At 49.3% G+C, this 22,967-nt stretch overlaps 1 protein-coding gene across 4 annotated transcripts in view; it reads right to left on the reverse strand.

Annotated features, from left to right (window-relative positions):
- Positions 1-22,967, reverse strand: part of LOC147097260 (talin-2) — a 354,000-nt gene that overhangs the window by 243,401 nt on the left and 87,632 nt on the right. The window lies entirely within an intron of this gene.

Consider the following 22,967-nt stretch of genomic DNA (forward strand, 5'->3'; position numbering starts at 1 on the left):
GCCCCAACTCTCCCCCGCGCCAGCTCTTCCCCGCGCCCCAACTCTCCCCCGCGCCAGCTCTTCCCCGCACCAGCTCGCCCCCACGCCCCAACTCTCCCCCGCGCCCCAACTCTCCCCCGCGCCAGCTCTTCCCCGCACCAGCTCGCCCCCACGCCCCAACTCTCCCCTGCGCCAGCTCGCCCCCACGCCCCAACTCTCCCCCGCGCCAGCTCTCCCCCGCGCCAGCTCTCCCCCGCGCCCCAACTCTCCCCCGCGCCAGCTGTCCCCCGCGCACCGGCGCCAACTCTTCCCACAAATATACCAGGGGCCCACTCACGAAACACCACTCATGAAACAATGCGAAGTTCAAGGGACGAGTGTTTCCTAAAAATAGGACGACAGTACTCACTGCGTAGCCATTACCTTCTACAGGTTATTTATTACACGTGTCAGCTTTGAGCCCATAATCCAGCCCCCGTCACTTCCAGTGCAGTGCTGAGGGAGTGCTGCGGCGTCGTCTTTGAGATGAACTGTTAAACCAAATTGGCTGCCGCGTTTCCTACATCACAACAGTGACTCTCCATCAAAAGTATTTCATTGGCTGTAAAGCACTTTGGGACGTACCGAGGGGGCGAAAGGCGCTCCAGAAATACAAGTTATTCCTCCCTTCTGTCCCAAGGCTGTACACCCTGCGTAGCCGTTACTTTACAAGTAAAGTTTACAGTCATTTGATTTAAAATCAATGCCCTCCAGTCAAACCGGGCATTTTGCCCCTCAGTGCTCTTCACCGTATGAATGCAGAACGCTTGATCTCTGCAAATCCCGAAAAAACCAAACCCTGAATATAGCAGAATGTTGGACGGCACATTGAACACCAAGAGCAGCCGGATCTCCGCTTCCTCGCTCCGTCTTTCAGGCAGACTCAATCCAATCACATCGCTTCAGCCTCAAACGGCCGACTGAACCAAGAGGCTGCGGCTGCCAAAAAATCCCGTGAAAAGGATTGAGCGTAGAATAGATCCTCTGCTGCAAAACATCAGCCACAGCTCCCCCCCGCCAGTCCAGCTCGCTCCCCCAGTCGCAGCTCCGCCCCCCCCAGCCAGCTCGCTCCCCCCAGCCCAGCTCGCTCCCCCAGCCACAGCTCGCTCCCCCAGCCCAGCTCGCTCCCCCATCCCAGCTCGCTCCCCCAGCCACAGCTCGCTCCCCCAGCCCAGCTCGCTCCCCCAGCCCAGCTCGCTCCCCCAGTCACAGCTCGCTCCCCCAGTCACAGCTCGCTCCCCCAGCCCAGCTCGCTCCCCCAGCCCAGCTCGCTCCCCCAGTCACAGCTCGCTCCCCCAGCCCAGCTCGCTCCCCCAGCCCAGCTCGCTCCCCCAGTCTCCCCCAGTCCAGCTCGCTCCCCCAGCCCAGCTCGCTCCCCCAGCCCAGCTCGCTCCCCCAGTCACAGCTCGCTCCCCCAGTCTCCCCCAGTCCAGCTCGCTCCCCCAGTCTCCCCCAGCCCAGCTCGCTCCCCCAGCCCAGCTCGCTCCCCCAGTCACAGCTCGCTCCCCCAGCCCAGCTCGCTCCCCCAGTCCAGCTCGCTCCCCGTCTCCCCCAGCCTCCCCCAGCCCAGCTCGCTCCCCCAGTCTCCCCCAGTCACAGCTCGCTCCCCCAGTCACAGCTCGCTCCCCCAGCCCAGCTCGCTCCCCCAGTCCAGCTCGCTCCCCCAGTCTCCCCCAGTCCAGCTCGCTCCCCCAGTCCAGCTCGCTCCCCCAGTCCACTTCATGGTCTGCTTTACATCATGGGTCACTCCTCACACCTCGCCAGAATTTGCAAAGTTTTAAATTGAAGATTGACCAACACATATAAAGAGCAACTCGCTCGATGAAACAAGGCTGAGGGGTGACCTAATTGAGGTGTATAAAATTACGAGGGGCCTGGATAGAGTGGATAGGAAGGACCCGTTTCCCTGAGCAGAAGGGACGATAACTAGGGGGCACAGATTGAAAGTAATTAGTCGGAGGATTAGAGGGGAGTTGAGAACTTTTTTCACCCAGAGGGTGGTGGGGGTCTGGAACTCACTGCCTGAAAGGGTGGTAGAGGCAGAAACCCTTATCACATTTAAAAAGTACTTGGAGCGCCGTAACCGACAGGGCTACGGACCAAGAACAGGAAAGTGGGATTAGGCTGGAGAGCTCTTTGTCGTCCGGCACAGACACGATGGGCCGAATGGCCTCCTTCTGTGCTGTAAATTTCTGCGATTCTCTGATTTGGATGTGATGGGGTAAGGGGCAGACTTCAAACCCCACAATTCTTTTTTTTCCTGCAATGGGTTACAAAGGGAGTGAGCTTAAGGGGTATACTGGGAAACCAGGAGCAAGACTGAGAAAAGCAGACAGTGGCCGGGTCACAGCACACCATTAACGCAAGGATCAAGGACCAGTTTTGGACTGCTGCAGACACGTCTACCGGACAGTGCATTAAAGAACACCACCTTACAGAAACAAAGACTCGCATTTCTATAGCACCTTTCCCAACCTCAGGACGTCCCAAAGCGCTTCACAGTCAATGAAGTACTTTTTGAAGTGTAGTCACTGTTGTAATGTAGGAAACGTGGCAGCCAATTTGCGCACAGCAAGCTCCCACAAACAGCAATGAGATAATGACCAGATAATCTGTTTGTGATGTTGGCTGAAGGATACATATTGGCCAGGACACCTGCCCTTCTTCAAAATAGTGCCATGGGATCCACCCGAGAGGGCAGACAAGGCCTTAGTTTAGCACCTCGTTCAAAAAATGGCATCTCCGACCGTGTAGCATTCCCTCAGTACTGCACTGTAGTGTCAGCTTAGATTTTGTGCTCAAGCCTGTGGTGTGGGGCTTGATTCCACGACCTTCTGACTCAGAGATGAGAGAGGGCTACTCACTGAAAGTCTGCGCTTTTTCGGACAGTCATTGCCAAGTGGCAGCAAAAGAAATGGTAGAAGACTGCTTTCATTGCAAGTTTATTTCAAAACTGCCATTATCAGACACAATCCCCAATAACAAGACCTGCCCGGGTACAAGGCAAAATATTCAGGGGCAGTGTTTTGGGGTTTGAGAAATGGAGCAAAATATCCACCGGGAATGTCAGAGCACCTCTAAGAATATACAATACTCAATGGGTGGCCAAAATGGATATCTAGCAACTGAATTTGTTATATCTCTTGGTAATTTCTTTGGGGCTCATCAACATACCGACGACACATTGGGGAACAACTCACTTTTGTGCCGCTAACATTAACGTCGACAAGCCTGGTGCATTTTAAAGGGGGCTCTACTTAGACCCAATATTACATCCGAAGCCAGGAGGGTTCCCGACAACCAATTTGATTTCCCATATCCGTTACTGGCCCTTTAAGTGAGGTTGTCAATTTGGGATGAACTTGTGCCGAGTTATGGACAGTTCTGTGGTATGGACAGTAAGGGAGGCGGAGATGGCCAAATCCTTAAGAGTTTACAAAAATACTTAGAAAAACAGCACCTCGAAAGACAAGGGCAGCAGGCGCATGGGAACACCACCACCTGTAAATTCCCCTCCAAGTCACACACCATTTTGACTCGGAAATATGTCACCGATCCTTCATCGTCGCTGGGTCAAAATCCTGGAACTCCCTCCCTAACAGCACTGTGGGAGTACCTTCACCACACGGACTGTAGTGGTTCAAGGCGGCGGCGCACCACCACCTTCTCAAGGGCAGTTAGGGATGGGCAATAAATGCTGGCCTTGGCAGCGACGCCCGCAGCCCGAAGAATGTATTTTTTATAAAAACCTCCATTTGATTGGCTGAAAATTAAAAAAATATAACTAGTGAAGAATTTATTGTAACCAATAGAAAATAGCACCAACAAGTCCACCAATGGTTTTATGCAGTGAACGTTAAATTAACCACACTTTAGTGCAAATAGGTTCTTTATTCACCGCGTGTAAACTGGGACATCACGAAAAGCATCCGCTATGATACTGGTGTTCTCTTTCCTTTCACATCAGCCTACATGGGTTCAGAAAACACAATGGTGATTAGGCATTCAGTGCAGTGCTGAGGGAGTGCTGCACTGTCAGCGGTGCCGTCTTTCAGATGAGACGTTAAACCGAGGCCCCGTCTGCTCTCTCAGGTGGACGTAACAGATCCCCTGACCCTATTCCAAGAGGAGCTGGAGCGTTCTCTCCAGTGTCCTGGGCCAATATTTAGCCCTCAACCAACATCACTGAATCAGATGATCTGGTCATTTATCATATTGCGCTGTAGAAATACAAGTCTGTCTTCAGTCAAAAAACATAGGTGCTAATGAGGATGAGAAAAATAGAAAATATACATCTCTCTCGCTCACACACACAATTTGCAGAAGAGGTTGGACAAAAACAGATCTGCAGTTACATAAAAATCTTTGTTCTTTCTGATTAAATAAGCATTCGGTCTCGTGTGGAGTCATGCAGAATAAACTACAGCTTATTCGGATTGCTTTATTCCAAGTTAATAATACATGCGTCAGTTACCAAGCCAATAAATTCAAAGTTAATATATTTCAGTATTATTTTCATTGCTGTTATGCCAGCAGTCCTCTGCAACCCAGTGCTACAGCAGCAGATCTTTCCACACGAGGACTTTCCACACAATTCGGCTCCAATGCTCAACGGTTAAAGAAAGAAAGAAAGAAAGAAAGAAAGAAAGAAAGAAAGAAAGAAAGAAAGAAAGAAAGAAAGAAAGAAAGACTTGTATTCATACAGCGTGTTTCATGACCACCGGATGTCCCAAAGCTCTTGACAACCAATGAAGTACTTTTGAAGTATAGGAAATGCGGCAGCCAATTTGGGCACAGCAAGCTCGCACAAACAGCAATGGGGTAATAGCGAGATAATCTGTTTTAGAGATGTTGGTTGAGGGATAAATATCATTCATAAAACCATGGAGAACACCCAGCTCATCTGAGATAGTGCCATGGGTTTTTTTTTACGTCCACGTCATAGGGCAGACGGAGCCTCGGTTTAACATCTCATTCGAAAGTCGGCACCTCCAACAGTGCAGCACTCATCAGCACCGCACTGAAGTTTCAGCCGAGATTTTTGTGCTCAAGTCTCTGGAGTGGGACTTGAACTCACGACCTTCTGACTCAGAGGCGAGTGTGCTACCCGCTGAGCTGCAGCTGACACCTAGAAATAAATGGGGATCTCCTTTACCTCCCAAGCGAATGGCAGTCCCGGCCTGTAGCAATAGAGCAACGATCTAAATGAGGTGGTGCTGATGTCTGTGGAAGACCAGGCAGCCACGTCTTAAGGGTCCTTTCCCTAGATCCTAACACGAAAACTGCTACCCTGTAATCAGGACATGGTTCGTTGGCAAACCGATGGTGCTTTGCAAGCACGGTTGTTTTAGATATTGGCCAGGACACCAGGAGAACTTCCCAGCTCTTCTTCGAATAGTGCTGTACAATTATACGAACATAAGAATTAGGAGCAGGAGTCGGCCATACGGCCCCTCGAGCCTGCTCCGCCATTCAATAAGATCATGGTTGATCATCGACCTCAACTCCATTTTCTCACCCGATCTCCATATTCCTCAATTCCCCTAGAGTTCAAAAGTCTATCGATCTCAGTCTGGAATATACCCAAAGACTCAGCATTCACAGCCCTCTGGGGCAGAGAATTCCAAAGATTCACAACCCTCCGAGTGAAGAAATTCCTCCTCATCTCAGTCTTAAATGACCGGCTCCTTATTGTGAGACTCTGCCCCCTAGTTCTAGACACTCCAGCCAGAGAAACAATCTCTCAGCATCTACCCTGTCAATTCCCCTCAGAATCTTGTATGTTTCAATGAGATCACCTCTCATTCTTCTAAACTCCAGAGAGTATCGGCCCATTGTACTCAATCTCTCATCATAGGACAGCCCTCTCATCCCAGGAATCAGTCTAGTGAACCTTCGTTGCACCGCCTCCAAGGCAAGTCTATCCTTCCTTAGATAAGGAGACCAAAACTGTGCCCAGTACTCCAGGTGTGGTCTCACCAAGGCCCTGTACAATTGTAGCAAGACATCCTTACTCTTATACTCCAACCCCCTTGCAATAAAGGCCAACATGCCATTTGCCTTCCTTATTACTTGCTGTACCTGCATTCTAGCTTTCTGTGTTTCTTGCACGAGGACACCCAAATCTCTCTGAACACCAACATTTGAAAGTTTCTCACCGTTGAAAAAATATTCTGTTTTTCTATTCTTCCTACCAAAGTGAATAACCTCACATTTCCCTACATTATACTCCATCTACCACCTTACTGTCCACTCACTTAGTCTATCTGTATCCCTTTGCAGACTGTGTTCTCCTCACAGCTTACTGTCCCACCTAGCTTTGTATCAGCAGCAAACTTGGATACATTACACTCGGTCCCTTCATTGCTCATCTGTACTCTGGTCTAACCCTCGAAAGTTCCAAGCTCTGAATGTACCATACAGTCTTCATCCTCCCTCAGGTCAAATCAAGACATGGTCTCTGACTGAGATTAGGTTGTGTTTGTGGTAAACCACTGTTATTGCATATTGTTACCTCTGGTTGGCGCTGTGTACCAATGCGTGCCTCAGGGCTCCGCCCACATGACCAGGTATAAAGGTGGGTGTTTCGGCAACCCACTTCCTTCTTGGAACCAGTCGTCCACGAGAGGCATGCTCTGTTCTTTAGTTAATAAAAGCCTTTTCATTACCTTCCTAATTCATCGCCTTTTATGGAGTAATTGATAAGCGTATCAATTTTATTAACTAAAAGTAAAATGGCGACACCTGAGCAGCAACAACAGCAACAACAACAGCAGGCGTTGCTGCGAGCCCTCAGACCAGCATGCCTGGACCTCGACCCTCAAGCAGCGGGTTCATCGACCAATTTCGAACACTGGCTGAGCTGCTTTGAATCCTTCCTAGAAGCCTCCGCCGTGACATCGAAGGAGAACAAACTAAAAGTTTTGACCGCCCAGGTGAGCCCTCAAGTATATACACTCATCCGGGACGCTGCTACGTACACGGCGGCCCTCGAACTACTAAAAGGGCAATACACGCGCCCAGTGAACACGATTTACGCCAGACACCTCTTGGGATCCCGCAGGCAGCAACCGGGGGAATCGGTAGAGGCATTTTTACGGGCGTTACAGACACACTGCAGGGACTGCGACTGTAAGGAGGTAACGGCTGCGCACGCGGAGGGACTTACCTGTGATGCCTTCGTTAGGGGCCTCCAGTCCGACTACTCCCGGCAGAGACTGCTCGAAAGCAAGGAGCTCGACCTGAAGACGGCCGTAGCCCTTGCGCTCTCGTTAGATGCGGCCCACCGAAACCTCGAAGCATACTCACGTAACGGCGCCGCGCCATGGCCATCGCGACCTTGGGACATGGGACCGCCGCCCCCGGTACCAACTGCTGCAGCGATGTCCCGAAATCAACTGGGACCGCCGCCCCCGGTACCAACTGCAGCGATGCCCCATAACCAGGCCCAAAAATGCTATTTCTGTGGCCAGTTAAAACACCCTCGAGCGCACTGCCCGGCTAAGACCGCTACCTGCTCGGGCTGCGGGAAGAAAGGCCATTACGCCAATGCCTGCAGGGGGAAACCCGCGAACGCCAGCAGCGCCGTGTGCGAACCGGGGGGGCAGCCATCTTATCCGCCATTTTGTGCACCTCTGGCCGCCGCCATTTTGTCTGCCGCACTCAACCGCCATTTTGTCTCCGGACTCGACCACCGTCTCGTCGGACGACCATATCGACTCACTAAGCCATACACTGGCCTCCGTTATGCTGGATCAAGCCCTCCCTCATCATCTGTCCAGGTCCATGATGGACATCACGGTAAACGGCCGTGCCACCACTTGCCTATTTGACAGCGGGAGCACAGAGAGTTTTATTCACCCAGACACGGTACGTAGCCACTCCCTCACGGTCCTGCCAACGCGCCATCGGATTTCTATGGCGTCTAAGTCCCATTCAATGGACGTCGGCGGCTACTGTGTGGTGACCCTTTCGGTTAGGGGCACAGAATATAAAAATTTTAAACTTCTAGTCCTGCCCCGTCTTTGCGCTGCCGTGCTGCTAGGGTTGGATTTTCAGTGCCACCTTAAAAGTGTCACATTAGCATACGGTGGACCCCTCCCCCCACTCACAGTCTGCAACCAACACCTTTTAAATCGCCCGCCGCACACCACTTGCAGCCTTTCCACACTCAAAGTCCCCCCCCCCCTCCCTTGTTCGCTAACCTCACCCACGACTGTAAACCCATCGCTACCAAGAGCAGGCGGTACAGCGCCGGGGACAGAGCTTTTATTAGCTCTGAGGTGGAGCGGCTCTTGAAGGAGGGCATTATCGAAGGGAGCACCAGCCCCTGGCGAGCCCAGGTTGTAGTCGTTAAAACCACCGATAAACGCCGCCTGGTCATTGACTACAGCCAAACCATAAACCGGTACACTCAGCTGGACGCATACCCCCTTCCTCGCATATCTGATATGGTCAATCAGATTGCGCAATACAAAGTATTCTCCACCATTGACCTTAAGTCAGCATACCACCAACTCCCCATCCGCCATGAGGACCACCAGTATACTGCCTTCGAGGCGAACGGCCGCCTCTACCACTTCCTTAGGGTTCCCTTCGGCGTCACCAACGGGGTTTCGGTCTTCCAAAGGGAGATGGACCGGATGGTTGACCAGAACGCGCTGCAGGCCACCTTTCCCTATCTGGATAACGTCACCATCTGGGGCCACGACCAGCAGGACCATGACGTTAATCTAGAAAAATTCCTCCGTACGGCCCAACGGCTGAACCTAACATACAATAAGGAGAAATGTATGTTTCGCACCAAGCGCCTTGCCATTCTCGGCTGCGTAGTGGAGAACGGAGTCATCGGCCCCGACCCCAACAGAATGCGCCCCCTTATGGAGCTCCCCCTCCCTCACTGCCAAAAAGCACTGAAGAGATGCCTGGGGTTTTTCTCTTACTATGCCCAGTGGGTGCCCCACTATGCGGACAAAGCCAGGCCCCTCATCAAATCCACCTCCTTCCCCCTGACACCAGAGGCGTGTGCAGCCTTCACTCTTATCAAGAGCGATATTGCGAAGGCCACAATGCACGCAGTGGATGAGTCCATCCCCTTCCAAGTGGAGAGCGATGCATCCGACTTCGCCCTAGCTGCAACCCTTAACCAGGCGGGGAGACCCGTGGCCTTTTTCTCAAGGACCCTCCAGGGCCCCGAGACTCGACACTCCTCTGTCGAAAAGGAGGCCCAGGCTATTGTGGAAGCGGTGCGTCACTGGAGGCATTACCTGGCCAGAAAACGGTTTACCCTTCTCACTGACCAGCGTTCAGTTGCTTTTATGTTTAATAATAAGCAGAGGGGCAAAATCAAGAACGACAAGATCTTGAGGTGGAGAATCGAACTCTCCACCTACAATTACGATATCTTGTACCGGCCCGGGAAACTCAATGAGCCCCCAGATGCCCTATCACATGGTACATGCGCCAACGTGCAGATTGATAGACTGCAGTCCCTCCACAATGACCTCTGCCACCCGGGGGTCACCAGGTTCTTCCATTTCATCAAATCCCGTAACCTGCCCTACTCCATCGAGGAGGTCAGGACCATGACCAGGAACTGCCAAATCTGTGCCGAGTGCAAACCGCATTTTTATAGGCCAGAAAGAGCAAGCCTGATCAAGGCCACTCGCCCCTTCGAGCGCCTGAGCGTCGATTTTAAAGGGCCCCTCCCCTCCTCTGACCGCAACGTGTACTTCCTCAACATAATTGATGAGTACTCCCGTTTCCCGTTTGCCATCCCTTGCCCAGACATGACCAGTACCACGGTCATCAAATGTCTGAATGACCTCTTCGCCTTGTTCGGGTTCCCTAGCTATATACACAGCGACAGGGGCTCATCTTTCATGAGCAACGAACTTCGGCAGTACCTGCTCGCGAGAGGTATTGCTACGAGTAGGACCACCAGCTACAACCCCCGGGGGAACGGCCAGGTGGAAAGAGAGAACGCGACGGTTTGGAAGGCCGTCCTCTTAGCCTTAAAATCTAAGGGCCTTCCGACCTCTCGCTGGCAGGAGGTCCTCCCTGCGGCACTCCACTCCATACGGTCACTGCTTTGTACTACCACTAATGCCACCCCTCATGAGCAAATGTTCGTTTTCCCCAGGAAGTCCACATCGGGAACCTCGCTACCGACATGGCTGACTTCTCCTGGGCCCGTCCTACTGCGGAGGCACGTGAGGACCCATAAAACGGACCCCCTGGTCGAGAGGGTGAACCTCCTACACGCCAACCCCCAGTATGCCTACGTGGCATACCCAGACGGGCGGGAGGACACGGTCTCCATACGAGATCTCGCACCCTCGGGTGCCCCTGAACTACCACCGTTATCCCCCACCACCCCTCCCAACCCAACCCCTGTAGACGGCATGCCGGAGCCCCAGGACCCTTCGTTGACCACCCAGACACCAGATTCGACGTTGGATACTGCACCACTGCCGCTGCCACCACCACGACGATCAGGATGTCAGACAAGGCCTCCTGATAGGCTTACCTACACGAACTTGTAGTACACTTCACCCCGCCGGACTCAATTTTAAACAAGGGGTGAATGTGGTAAACCACTGTTATTGCATATTGTTACCTCTGGTTGGCGCTGTGTACCAATGCGTTCCTCAGCTGGCTCCGCCCACATGACCAGGTATAAAGGTGGGTGTTTCGGCAACCCACTTCCTTCTTGGAACCAGTCGTCCACGAGAGGCATGCTCTGTTCTTTAGTTAATAAAAGCCTTTTCATTACCTTCCTAATTCATCGCCTTTTATGGAGTAATTGATAAGCGTATCAGTGTTCCAGTGGAATCTGCAGCTGCGCTGGGCTCCACAACAACAGGAGCTCCAGCAGACCATAGCCCTACACCTGCCTGAACATCTCCGATAATAGGAGGTGGTTTTAAATTCAGACACTCGGGAGAAGGCCCAAGGCTCACGGTGCATTCCATCACCAAGCTGCGAACAGCGGAAGGCGAGGCAATTCAACTACAACAACTGTATTTATCTAGCGCCTTTAATGTAGTAAAACGTCCCAAGGCGCTTCACAGGAATGTTACAAGACAAAGAGTCGACACCGAGCCACACAAGGAGAAATTAGGGCAAATGACCAAAAGCTTGGTCAAAAATGGAGGTTTTAAGGACCATCTTAAAAGGGGAAGAGAACTGGAGAGGTTTAGGGAGAGAATTCCAGAGCTTAGGGCCTAGGCAGCTGAAGGCACGGCCACCAATGATTTGCGCATCCCTGATTTTAATCGCTCAGAGGCCAGAATTGGAGGAGCGCAGCTACCTCTTTGTGGGGGGGTTGTTGGGCTATCTTCTATGTTTCTATATTCAAGAAGGAGTTGGATATATTTCTTAAGGCTAAAGGGATCAAGGGATATGGGGAGAAAGCAGAGACAGGGTACTGAATTTGGATGATCAGCCATGATCGCATTGAATGGCGGAGCAGGCTCGAGGGGCCGAATGGCCTACTCCTGCTGCTATCTTCTATGTTTAGATTACAGAGAAAGGGAGGGGCGAGGCCATGGAGGGATTTAAAAACAAGGATGAGAATTTTAAAATCAAGACGTTGCTTATCCAGGAGCCAATGTGAGCGCAGGGGTGATGGGTTAATGGAACTTGGTGCGAGTTAGGACACGGGCAGCCGAGTTTTGGATGACCTCAAGTTTACGTCAGGAAGAGTGTGGGACGCCAGCCAGGAGTGCAGTGCGTTGGAATAGTCAAGTATAGAGTTAAAGGCATGGATGAGGGTGTCAACAGATGAGCTGAGGCAGGGGCGTAGACGAGCGATGTTACGGAGGTGGAAATAAGCGGTCTTATGTGCACAAATCGTTGAAGGTGGCAGGGCAGGTTGAGAAAGCAGTTAAAAAAGCATACAGGATCCTGGGCTTCATAATCAGAGGTATAGAGTGCTAAAGCAAGGAAGTTATGATCAACCTTTATAAAACACCGGTTCGGCCTCAACTGGAGTAGTGTGTCCAATTCTGGGCACTGCACTTTAGGAAGGATGTGAAGGCCTTAGAGAGGGTGCAGAAAAGATTTACAGGAATGGTTCCAGGGATGAGGGACTTCAGTTACGTTGATAGACTGGAGAAGCTGGGGTTGTTCTCCTTGGAGCAGAGAAGGTCAAGAAGAGATTTGATAGAGGTGTTCAAAATCATGAGGCAGAGTAGAGAGAGAAATTGTTCCCATTGGCAGAAGGGTCGAGAACCATTATGACAATTTAGAGACCGTGGAGGGATCGAGAGAAGAGGTGGTGATGTAGAGCTGGGTGTCGTCAGCGTACATGTAGAAACTGGTGCCGTGTTTTTGGATGATGTCACCAAGGGGCAACATGTAGATGAGAAATAGGAGGGGGCCAAGGATAGATCCTTGGGGGACCCCAGAGGTTACAGTGCAGGAGCAGGAAGAGAAGCCGTTGCAGGTGATTTTCTGGCTGCGATTAGATAGACAAGAATGGAACCAGGCGAGTGTGGTCCCACCCAGCTGGACGATGGTGGAGAGGCGTTGGAGGAGGATGGAGTGGTCAACCGTGTCAAAGGCTGCAGACAGGTTGAGAAGGACGAGGAGGGATAGTTTACCTTTGTCACAGTCACACAGGATGTCATTTGTGACTTTGATGAGAGCCGTTTCAGTGCTGTGGCAAGGGCGGAAACTTAATTGGAGGGATTCATAAGAACATCAGAAGTAGGAGCAGGAGTAGGCCATACGGCCCCTCAGGCCTGCTCCGCCATTCAATAGGATCATGGCTGATCCGAACCTAGACTCACGTCCACTTCCCTGCCCGCTCCCCGTAACCCCTAATTCCCTTATCAGCTAGGAAACTGTCTATCTCAGTTTTAAATTTAATTTAATGTCGCAGCTTCCACAGCTCTCTGAGGTAGCAAATTCCATAGATTTACTACCCTCTGAGTGAAGAAGTTTCTCCTCATCTCAGTTTTGAAAGGGCAGCCCCTTATTCTAAGATTATGCCCCCTAGTTCTAGTCTCACCCATCAGTGGAAACATCCTCCCCGCATCCACCCGATCAAGCCCCCTCACAATCTTATATGTTTCGATAAGATCGCCTCTCATTCTTCTGAATTCCAATGAGTAGAGGCCCAACCTACTCAACCTTTCCTCATAAGTCAACCCCCTCATCTCCGGAATCAACCGAGTGAACCTTCTCTGAACTGCCTCCAGAGCAAGTACATCTTTTCTTAAATATGGAAACCAAAACAGCACGCAGTATTCCAGGTGTGGCCTCACCAATACCCTGTATAACTGCAGCAAGACTTCCCTGTTTTTATACTCCATCCCCCTTGCAATAAAAGCCAAGATTCCATTGGCCTTCCTGATCACCTGCTGCACCTGCATACTAACCTTCTGTGTTTCATGCACCAGGACCCCCAGATCCCTTTGTACTGTAGCACTTTGCAGTTTCTTTCCATTTAGATAATAACTTGCTCTTTGATTTTTTCTGCCAAAGTGCATAACCTCACACTTTCCAACATTATATTCCATCTGCCAAATTTCTGCCCACTCACTTAGCCTGTCTATGTCCTTTTGCAGGTTATTTATGTCCTCCTCACTCACTGCTTTCCCTCCCATCTTTGTATCGTCGGCAAACTTGTATACGTTGCACTCGGTCCCTTCCTCCAAATCGTTAATATAGATTGTAAAGAGTTGGGGTCCCAGCACTGACCCCTGCGGAACACCACTCGTCACTGATTGCCAAGCCGAGAATGAACCATTTATCCCAACTCTCTGTTTTCTGTTAGATAGCCAATCTTCCACCCATGCAAGTATATTACCCCCAATCCCGTGATTTTTTATCTTGTGCAGTAATCGTGTGTGGCACCTTGTGAAATGCCTTTTGGAAGTCCAAATATACCGCATCCACTGGTTCCCCTTTATCCACCCTGTTTGTTACGTCCTCAAAAGAATTCGAGCAAGTTTGTCAAACATGACTTCCCTTTCATAAAACCATGCTGACTCTGTCCGATTAAATTATGCTTATCCAAATGTCCTGTTACTGCTTCCTTAATAATGGACTCCAACATTTTACCAACCACAGATGTTAGGCTAACTGGTCTATAGTTTCCAGCCTTTTGTCGACCTCCCTTTTTAAATAAGGGCGTTACATTAGCAGTTTTCCAATCTGCTGGGACCTTTCCTGAATCCAGGGAGTTTTGGAAAATTACCACTAATGCATCCACAATCCCTACCGCTACTTCTCTCAAGACCCTAGTATGTAAGCCATCAGGTCCAGGGGATTTATCCGCCTTAAGTCCCATTATCTTACCGAGTACCACCTCCTTAGTGATTTTAATCGTGTTTAGCTCCTCCCCCCCTATAGCCCCCTGTTTGTCCAGTGTTGGGATATTTTGTGTGTCCTCTACTGTAAAGACTGATACAAAATATTTGTTCAGCGTTTCTGCCATCTCCATGTTCCCCACCACTAATTTCCCGGTCTCGTCCTCTAAGGGACCAACGTTCACTTTAGCCACCCTTTTTCTTTTTATATAACTGTAGAAACTCTTGCTATCTGTTTTTATATTTTTTGCTAGTTTACTTTCATAATCTATCTTCCCTTTCTTAATTAATCTTTTAATTATTCTTTGCTGGCTTTTAAATGCTTCCCAATCTTCTATCCTCCCACTAGATTTGGCTACTTTATATGCCCTTGTTTTCAGTCGGATACTATCCTTTATTACTTTACTTAGCCACGGATGGCTGTCTTTTCTTTTATGCCCCTTTTTCCTCAGTGGAATATATTTTTCTTGAAAGTTGTGAAGTATCTCCTTGAATGTAGACCACTGCTCATGTACCGTCTTACACCTTAATCTATTTTCCCAGTCCACTTTAGTCAACTCTGCTCTCATACCATCATAGTCTCCTTTATTTAAGCTTAGTACGCTGGTTTGAGATCCAACTCTCACCCTCAAACTGAATTTGGAATTCAACCATGTTATGGTCACTCATTCCAAGGGGATCCTTTACTAGGACATTTTTTATTAATCTTGTCTCATTACAAAGGACCAGATCTAAGATTGCCGGCCCCCTGGTTGGTTCAGTAACATACTGCTCAAGGAACCCGTCCCTAATGCACTCTAAAAAATCAAATCAAATCAATTTTATTTGCCATATGTATCACTACAATGGAATGTTTTTACTCCCCAATCATTTCCACAATAGGCTGTGGGAGCTCACAGAGACACGTCGCTATTCTACAGCATTATGTTCAGTAAAAGTCAATTCAATTGCGTCCAATGGCAGTGGGAACGCGATGTCCATCAGCCGCTCCGTCTCCGCAGACGACTCCTCCCTGTTGCCGGCTACATAATATGGTGTCCTTCTTCTCACGCTCACCGTCTGGCCTCAGGTCTCCATGCCCGGCTCTCCCTCGAACTGCGAGCTTCCCGCACTGTCGCCGGTTCAAATTTGCAACGGGCCGGGGCCTGCCTCTCACGCTCACGTCCGGCCTCCAACCGCCATGCCCGGCTCCCCTCCTCCTAGTCCAAAACAGAAATTCACGACGAGGAGCTGCCGGGCGACGTGCCGAAGCAGGTCTTCCTCAAGGCTGCCCTGCCCAATTTGATTTGTCCAGTCAATATGAAAGTTAAAATCCCCCATGATTATAGCTGTTCCCTTATTACAAGCCCCAACTATTTCCTGATTTATACGCCGACCAACAGAGTTGCAACTGTTAGGAGGCCTATAGACTACGCCCACTAGTGACTTTTTCCCCCTTATTCCTTATCTCCACCCAAACCGTTTCACTATCCTGATCCTTTGACCCAATATCATTTCTCACTATTGCAGTGATTCCATCCTTCATTAACATAGCAACCCCACCTCCCTTTCCTTCCTGTCTGTCCTTCCTAATAGTCAAATACCCCTGGATGTTTAGTTGCCAGTCATGGTCACCTTGCAGCCATGTTTCTGTAATGGCCACCAGATCATACCCATGTGTAGTTATTTGTACCGTCAACTCGTCTATTTTGTTACGAATGCTGCGTGCATTCAGATAAAGAACTTTTAAATATGTTTTGTGACAATTTATTCCTGCTTTTCCTTTATCTTTATATATATTCTGTCCCTTCCTGATACGCTCTGGTTTTTAATTCCCCCACTGCAACCCTGCTCGATTGCCTTCGCCGCTGACATTTTTATTTTTTTGCTCTCTTGAAACCTTCCCCCCCCCCCCCCCCACTAATTAGTTTAAAGCCCTCTCTACAGCCCTAGTTATTCGATTCGCCAGGATTCTAGTCCGCCCGTCCCAACGGAACAGCTCTCTCCTGTCCCGGTACTGATGCCAGTGTCCCAAGAAGCAAAACCCATTTCTCCCACACCAGTCTTTGAGCCACGCATTTAACCCTCTGATTTTATTTACCCTAGCCAAATTTGCTCGTGGCTCAGGTAGTAATCCAGAGATTATTACCCTTGTGGTTCTGCTTTTTAATTTGGCCCCCTAGCTGCTCATACTCCCTCAGCAGAACCTCTTTCCTTGTCCTATCTATGTCGTTGGTACCAACATGGACCACGACAACTGGATCGTCCCACTCCCAAGTTTCTCTCCAGCCCAGGGGAGATGTCCTTAACCCTGGCACCGGGCAGGCAACATAGCCTTCGGTACTCTCGCTCTCAGCTGCAAAGAACCCTATCTATCCCCCTAATGATACTATCCCCTACAACATTTCTTTTTACTCCCCCCACTTGAATGGCCCCCTGTTCCACGGTGCTGTGGCCAGGTTGCTCATCCTCCCTGCAGTCCCCGTTCCCACAGGGAGTAAGAGCCTCGAAGCTGTTGGACAAGAACAAGGGCTTCGGCTCCTCCAACACTACCTCCTGGATCCCCGTACCTGCCTCACTCAGTCACACCCTCCTGTCCCGGACCATGGACTACATCTGAATTAGTTACTCTAATTGGTGTGACTACTTCTTGGAACACAGAGTCCAGGTAACTCTCCCCCTCCCTGATGTGTCGCAGTGTTTGAAGCTCAGACTCCAGCTCATCAACACGGAGCCGGAGCTCCTCGAGCAGCCAACACTTACTGCAAATGTGATCACCGTGCGCATCAATGGTGTCCACCAGCTCCCACATATTGCAGCAGAAACACATCACCTGCTCTCCATGGAGTTGTGGGAAAGATGGGCACAGATTTGGGAGGTGACAACACGTTCAAGGACTTTGGCGAGGAAAGGGAGGTTGGAGACGGGGTGATAGTTTGTAATGACAGAGGGGTCAAGGGTTGGTTTTTTGAGAGGGGTGATGATGGCAGATTTGAGGGAGAGGGGGACAGTACCTGAGAAGGGAGAACCTTTAACAATGTCAACTAACATGGGAAGCCAGAAAAGGAAGTTGGGTTGTCAGCACTTTAGTGGGAATAGGGTCGAGGGAGCAGGAAGTGGGTCTCATGGACAAGATGAGCATGGAGAGGTCAAGAGGGGAGTTCAGAGAGAAATAATAGAAAGATGAGAGTTCAGGGTTAGGGCAGGGGGGAAACCTTAAGAGGGAGTTTGGCCTGGTGGGCTAGAGGAAGGAAGGGAAGTGGCAGAGGCAGCTGATCAGATAGTCTCAATCTTAGAGACAAAGAAGTCCATGAGCTCCTCACACTTGTTGTCAGAGGTGAGGGTGGAGGGGACATGGGAGGGGTTTAAGAAGACAGTTAGCAGTAGAGAATATGAGCCAGGGTTACCTTTGCATTCCAGTGATCCTGGAATAGTGCAGTTTTGGCATACGAGAGCAGGACCCGATAATGCTTTGTGGTCCAGCCAGATCAGGCGGCGAATGGCTAAATCAGTAACTAGGTAAGAAGTTACACAACACCAGGTTATAGTCCAACAGCTTTATTTGAAATCACAAGCTTTCGGAGCGCTGCTCCTTCTTCAGGTGAAGTGGAGAAATGCATAAAGACACAGCTTATATAGTCAGATAATCATGTCAGATGTTTACAGGTAACCTTTCCAACTGCCATTTATCACACCTCGGCAGAGAGATAATCACAGCAGTCAAAGGTGTGAATGGTGTCCAAACAGGTCAGTCAGGGAAACATTACATCAAAGAACAATGAGGTGGGGTCACAAGGGGTCAAATATTGCAGATGCTGGGGTCTGTATGAAAAACAAAAAAAGACAAAAAACATTTTTTTGGCTGGAAATCACAGCAGGTCCGGCCGCATCTGTGTAGAGAGAACAAGCCAATGTCGACTCGAGTCTGGATGACCCTGCATCAGGTGGGGTTACATGTAGCGTGACATGAACCCAAGATCTCGGTTGAGGCCGTCCTCATGGGTGCGGAACTATACAACGCTATACACCAGATACATCGACGACATTTTCTTCCTATGGACCCACGGCGAAGAATCACTGAAAAGACTACACGATAACATCAACAAGTTCCATCCCACCATCAAACTCACCATGGACTACTCCTCAGAATCAGTCTCATTCCTGGACACACGAATCTCCATCAAAGACGGACACCTCAGCACTTCACTCTACCGCAAGCCCACGGACAACCTCACGATGCTTCACTTCTCCAGCTTCCACCCTAACCACGTTAAAGAAGCCATCCCCTATGGACAAGCCCTGCGAATACACAGGATCTGCTCAGACAAGGAGGAACGCGATGGACACCTACAGACACTGAAAGACGCCCTTTTAAGAACGGGATATGACGCTCGACTCGTCGATCGACAGTTCCGACAGGCCACAGCGAAAAATCGCATAGACCTCAGAAGACAAACACGGGACACAACCAACAGAGTACCCTTCGTCGTCCAGTACTTCCCCGGAGCGGAGAAACTACGCCATGTTCTTCGCAGCCTTCAACATGTCATCGATGACGACGAACACCTCGCTAAGGCCATCCCCACGCCTCCACTACTCGCTTTCAAACAGCCGCCTAACCTCAAACAGACCATCGTTCGCAGCAAATTACCCAGCTTTCAGGAGGACAGCAACCACGACACCACACAACCCTGCCACAGCAACCTCTGCAAGACATGCCAGATCATCAACACAGATACCATCATCACACATGAGGACACCACCCACCAGGTACATGGTACATACTCATGTGACTCGGCCAACGTTGTCTATCTCATACGTTGCAGGAAAGGATGCCCCGGAGCATGGTACATCGGCGAGACCATGCAGACACTGCGACAACGGATGAACGGACACCGCGCAACAATCTCCAGGCAGGAGTGTTCCCTCCCAGTCGGGGGAACACTTCAGCAGTCAAGGACATTCAGCCTCCGATCTTCGGGTAAGCATTCTCCAAGGTGGCCTTCGAGACACACGACAACGCAAAATCGTCGAGCAGAAACTGATAGCCAAGTTCCGCACCCATGAGGACAGCCTCAACCGAGATCTTGGGTTCATGTCACGCTACATGTAACCCCACCTGATGCAGGGTCATCCAGACTCGAGTCGACATTGGCTTGTTCTCTCTACACAGATGCGGCCGGACCTGCTGTGATTTCCAGCCAAAAAAATGTTTTTTGTCTTTTTTTGTTTTTCATACAGACCCCAGCATCTGCAATATTTGACCCCTTGTGACCCCACCTCATTGTTCTTTGATGTAATGTTTCCCTGACTGACCTGTTTGGACACCATTCACACCTTTGACTGCTGTGATTATCTCTCTGCCGAGGTGTGATAAATGGCAGTTGGAAAGGTTACCTGTAAACATCGGACATGATTCTCTGACTATATAAGCTGTGTCTTTATGCATTTCTCCACTTCACCTGAAGAAGGAGCAGCGCTCCGAAAGCTTGTGATTTCAAATAAAGCTGTTGGACTATAACCTGGGGTTGTGTAACTTCTTACATTTGTCCACCCCAGTCCAACTCCGGCATCTCCACACCTCAGTAACTAGGTGTCAGTGGTATCACTCTCAACTCAAATTCAGAGGGTTGTGGGTTCAAGCCCCACTCCACAGGCTTGAGAACAGATTCCAGGCCGACACTCCAGTACGGAGGGATCTTTCAGACGAGACGTTAAACCAAGACCCCATTTGCCCTCTCGGGACGTCAAAGATCCCACGGCACTATTTGAAGAAGAGCAGGGGAGTTCTCCCCGGTGCCCTGGCCAATGTTCATCCTTCAACCAACATCACAGAAACAGATTATCTGGTCATTCTCTCATTGCTGTTTGTGGGAGCTTGCTGTGCGCAAATTGGCTGCCGTGTTTCCTACATTACAACAGTGACTACACTTCAAAACTACTTCAGGTCAGAGAGTGTGGAGTCAGGGGACAAGTAGCAGAATGGATTGCTGGCTGGCTTCAAGACAGAAAGCAGAGAGTGGGGGTAAAAGGTAACTATTGACCGTGGCAGAAGGTGGGTAGTGGTGTTCCACAAGGATCAGTGCTGGGACCACCGTTGTTCACAATTTACATTAACGATTGAGATCTTGGAATCAAAAACACAATTTCCAAGTTTACGGACAACACCAAACTGGGGGGGGATAGTCAATACTGAGGAGGAGTGCAACAAATTACAGGAAGCCATTAATAAGCTTGCAGAATGGGCATATAATTTGGAAATTAAATTCAACACAGATAAATGTGAGGTATTACATTTTGTAAGAAAAATAGGGAGGTCACATATTACTTGGAAAATAAGAATCTAAATGGGGTAGAGGAACAAAGGGATCTCAGAGTACAAATACACAAATCACTGAAAGTTGCGACACAGGTTAGCAAGGCCATAAAAAGCAAACCAAGTACTTGGGTTTATTTCTAGCGGGATAGAACTGAAAAGTAGGGAAGTTATGCTAAACTTGTATCGACCCCTGGTTAGACTACACTTGAAGTACTGCGTACAGTTCTGGTTGCCATATTATAAAAATAATGTGCAGGGATGATTTACAAGGATGATACCAGAAATGCGAGGGTGTACATATCAGGAAAGGATGAACAGGCTGGGTCTCTTTTCTCTTGAAAAAAGGCTTTAAAATGATGAAAGGTTTTGATAGAGTGGATACAGAGACAGTGTTTCCACTTGTGGGGAAGAGCATAACTGAGGCCATCAATATAAGATAGTCACCAAGAAATCCAATAGGGAATTCAGAAGAAACTTCTTTACCCAGAGAGTGGTGAGAATGTGGAACTCGCTACCACAGGGAGTGGTTGAAGCGAATAGTATAGATGCATTTAAGGGGAGGCTGGACAAGCGTATGAGGGAGAGGGAATAGAGGGTTATGCTGATAGATTTAGATGAGGAAAGACGGGAGGAGGCTCAAGTGGAGCATAAACGCCGGCATGGACTGGTTGGGCCGAATGGCCTGTTTCTGTGTAAAACTTCAATCGTTGTAAAGCGCTTTGGGACGTCCAGAGGTCGTGACGAGCGCTATATAAATGCAAGTCAGTCTTTATTTATTGCGACGCCGAGCTTCAATTTTAGCCACTTGCAGTGAAGCATCTCCTCTCCAGGTCCACTGGTGCCCATGGAACAGGACCATAACATGAGTCAACACAAGACACTTGCTTAATGCCTCCTGCAAGTTAAACCTTTGGCTGCCACCTCAAGATCTTCATCTCATTTTTGGTGTCTCTCTCTCTCTCTCCTGTGATCTCCTTCGAACTACCACATCTCATCCATTGCTGAAACTTGTTATAAGGAACTAAATTTCCTTTTTTTGTGATGAATATATTTTCTCAGCAATTCTCAACTGTCTAAGACTTTGAATATTACTCCCATATCTCTCCTGAAAACAAGAAAAAGCTCATCCGATTGCCTGTTGTGGCCTCTTGCCTCTAGAACCTGTCACTCCAACGCAGCCTCTCTCACCTTCTGTCCACTTGAATTGTAACAATTATGGCCATTGCCCATCTGAACTTTCTTCTCCAGTCCTCTATCTATCCAAGCTCTGAATACGATATCAAACATACTCTTCATTCTCCCCCAGTTCAAATCTGGACAATGTCTCCTTCTGTCTCCTTCTCCCAAGTCAATCTTTCCCAGAACATTAGAACTGTGCAATTTCTTATCTTCATCTGTCTCCCCATTCTCCTGCAATCTACAGGCTTAAAGGAGCCAAGATTAGCATCACTTGCTCACTGTTCTCCTCATCTCTCTGGTCTCCTCTCCCTTCTGCTTCCAACTTAACAGGTGTCACCAACTCTGGGCCTCCCTCCGACACCCAGGTTTCACAATTTTAAAAAGTGCTTCAGAAGCTGAGGGAATGGGAAGAGAATTCACAGTTCACACTCACTCAAGTGCTGCACACCAGCCCGTTTGATTACTAGTGCACTGTTACAGTGGAGCCCAGCCAAGGTTCTTCCATCACTCTCCACTTTCTTCTCTTTCCACCCACTCTTGCAAATATCTACCTCAGCTGGTGCAGGCTAAAGAGGTGGGGAATGGATTCAACGTGTTTATCTTAAAATGCTACTTTTTAAACAATTAAATACAAAACCAGACAAACGCACACTCCCATTCGATTATACAAAGGATAGGAACAGGAGGAGGCCATTCAGCCCCTCGAGCTTGTTCCGCCATTCCATGAGATCATGGCTGATCTGTATCTTAACTACATCTTGGCTCCAAAACCCTCGTCTTGCAAAAATCTCTCGATCTGATATTTAAAATGATTCATTCAGCTCGCATTTACTGCTTTTAGTGAATCATTCGAGGCATTTTCCGTTGGCTTTTCAAAAATAACCCAAGTTTACTATTGTGATGTGACGAGTTTTCAGCTCCGATCCTCACTGATGTGTGCCCCAACAGATTGTACACATACATACACACAGGAAACAGACACACACCATTAAGTTTTTATCCTTGCTTATGATTGAGATCTGAATCACAATCTGCGCTCAATGATAAAAACCACACAGTTCCAATCAATGCAGTGATCTACATAGGGCTGAAGGGTGGGGAATCAAACAAGAATTCCAAAAGGAACACCAATATACACGCGCAGGATGCCCACG

Source organism: Somniosus microcephalus, chromosome 32, assembly GCF_052327205.1.
Source record: "Somniosus microcephalus isolate GS21.2 chromosome 32, FLI_Smic_1.0, whole genome shotgun sequence".
Lineage (NCBI taxonomy): Eukaryota > Metazoa > Chordata > Chondrichthyes > Squaliformes > Somniosidae > Somniosus > Somniosus microcephalus.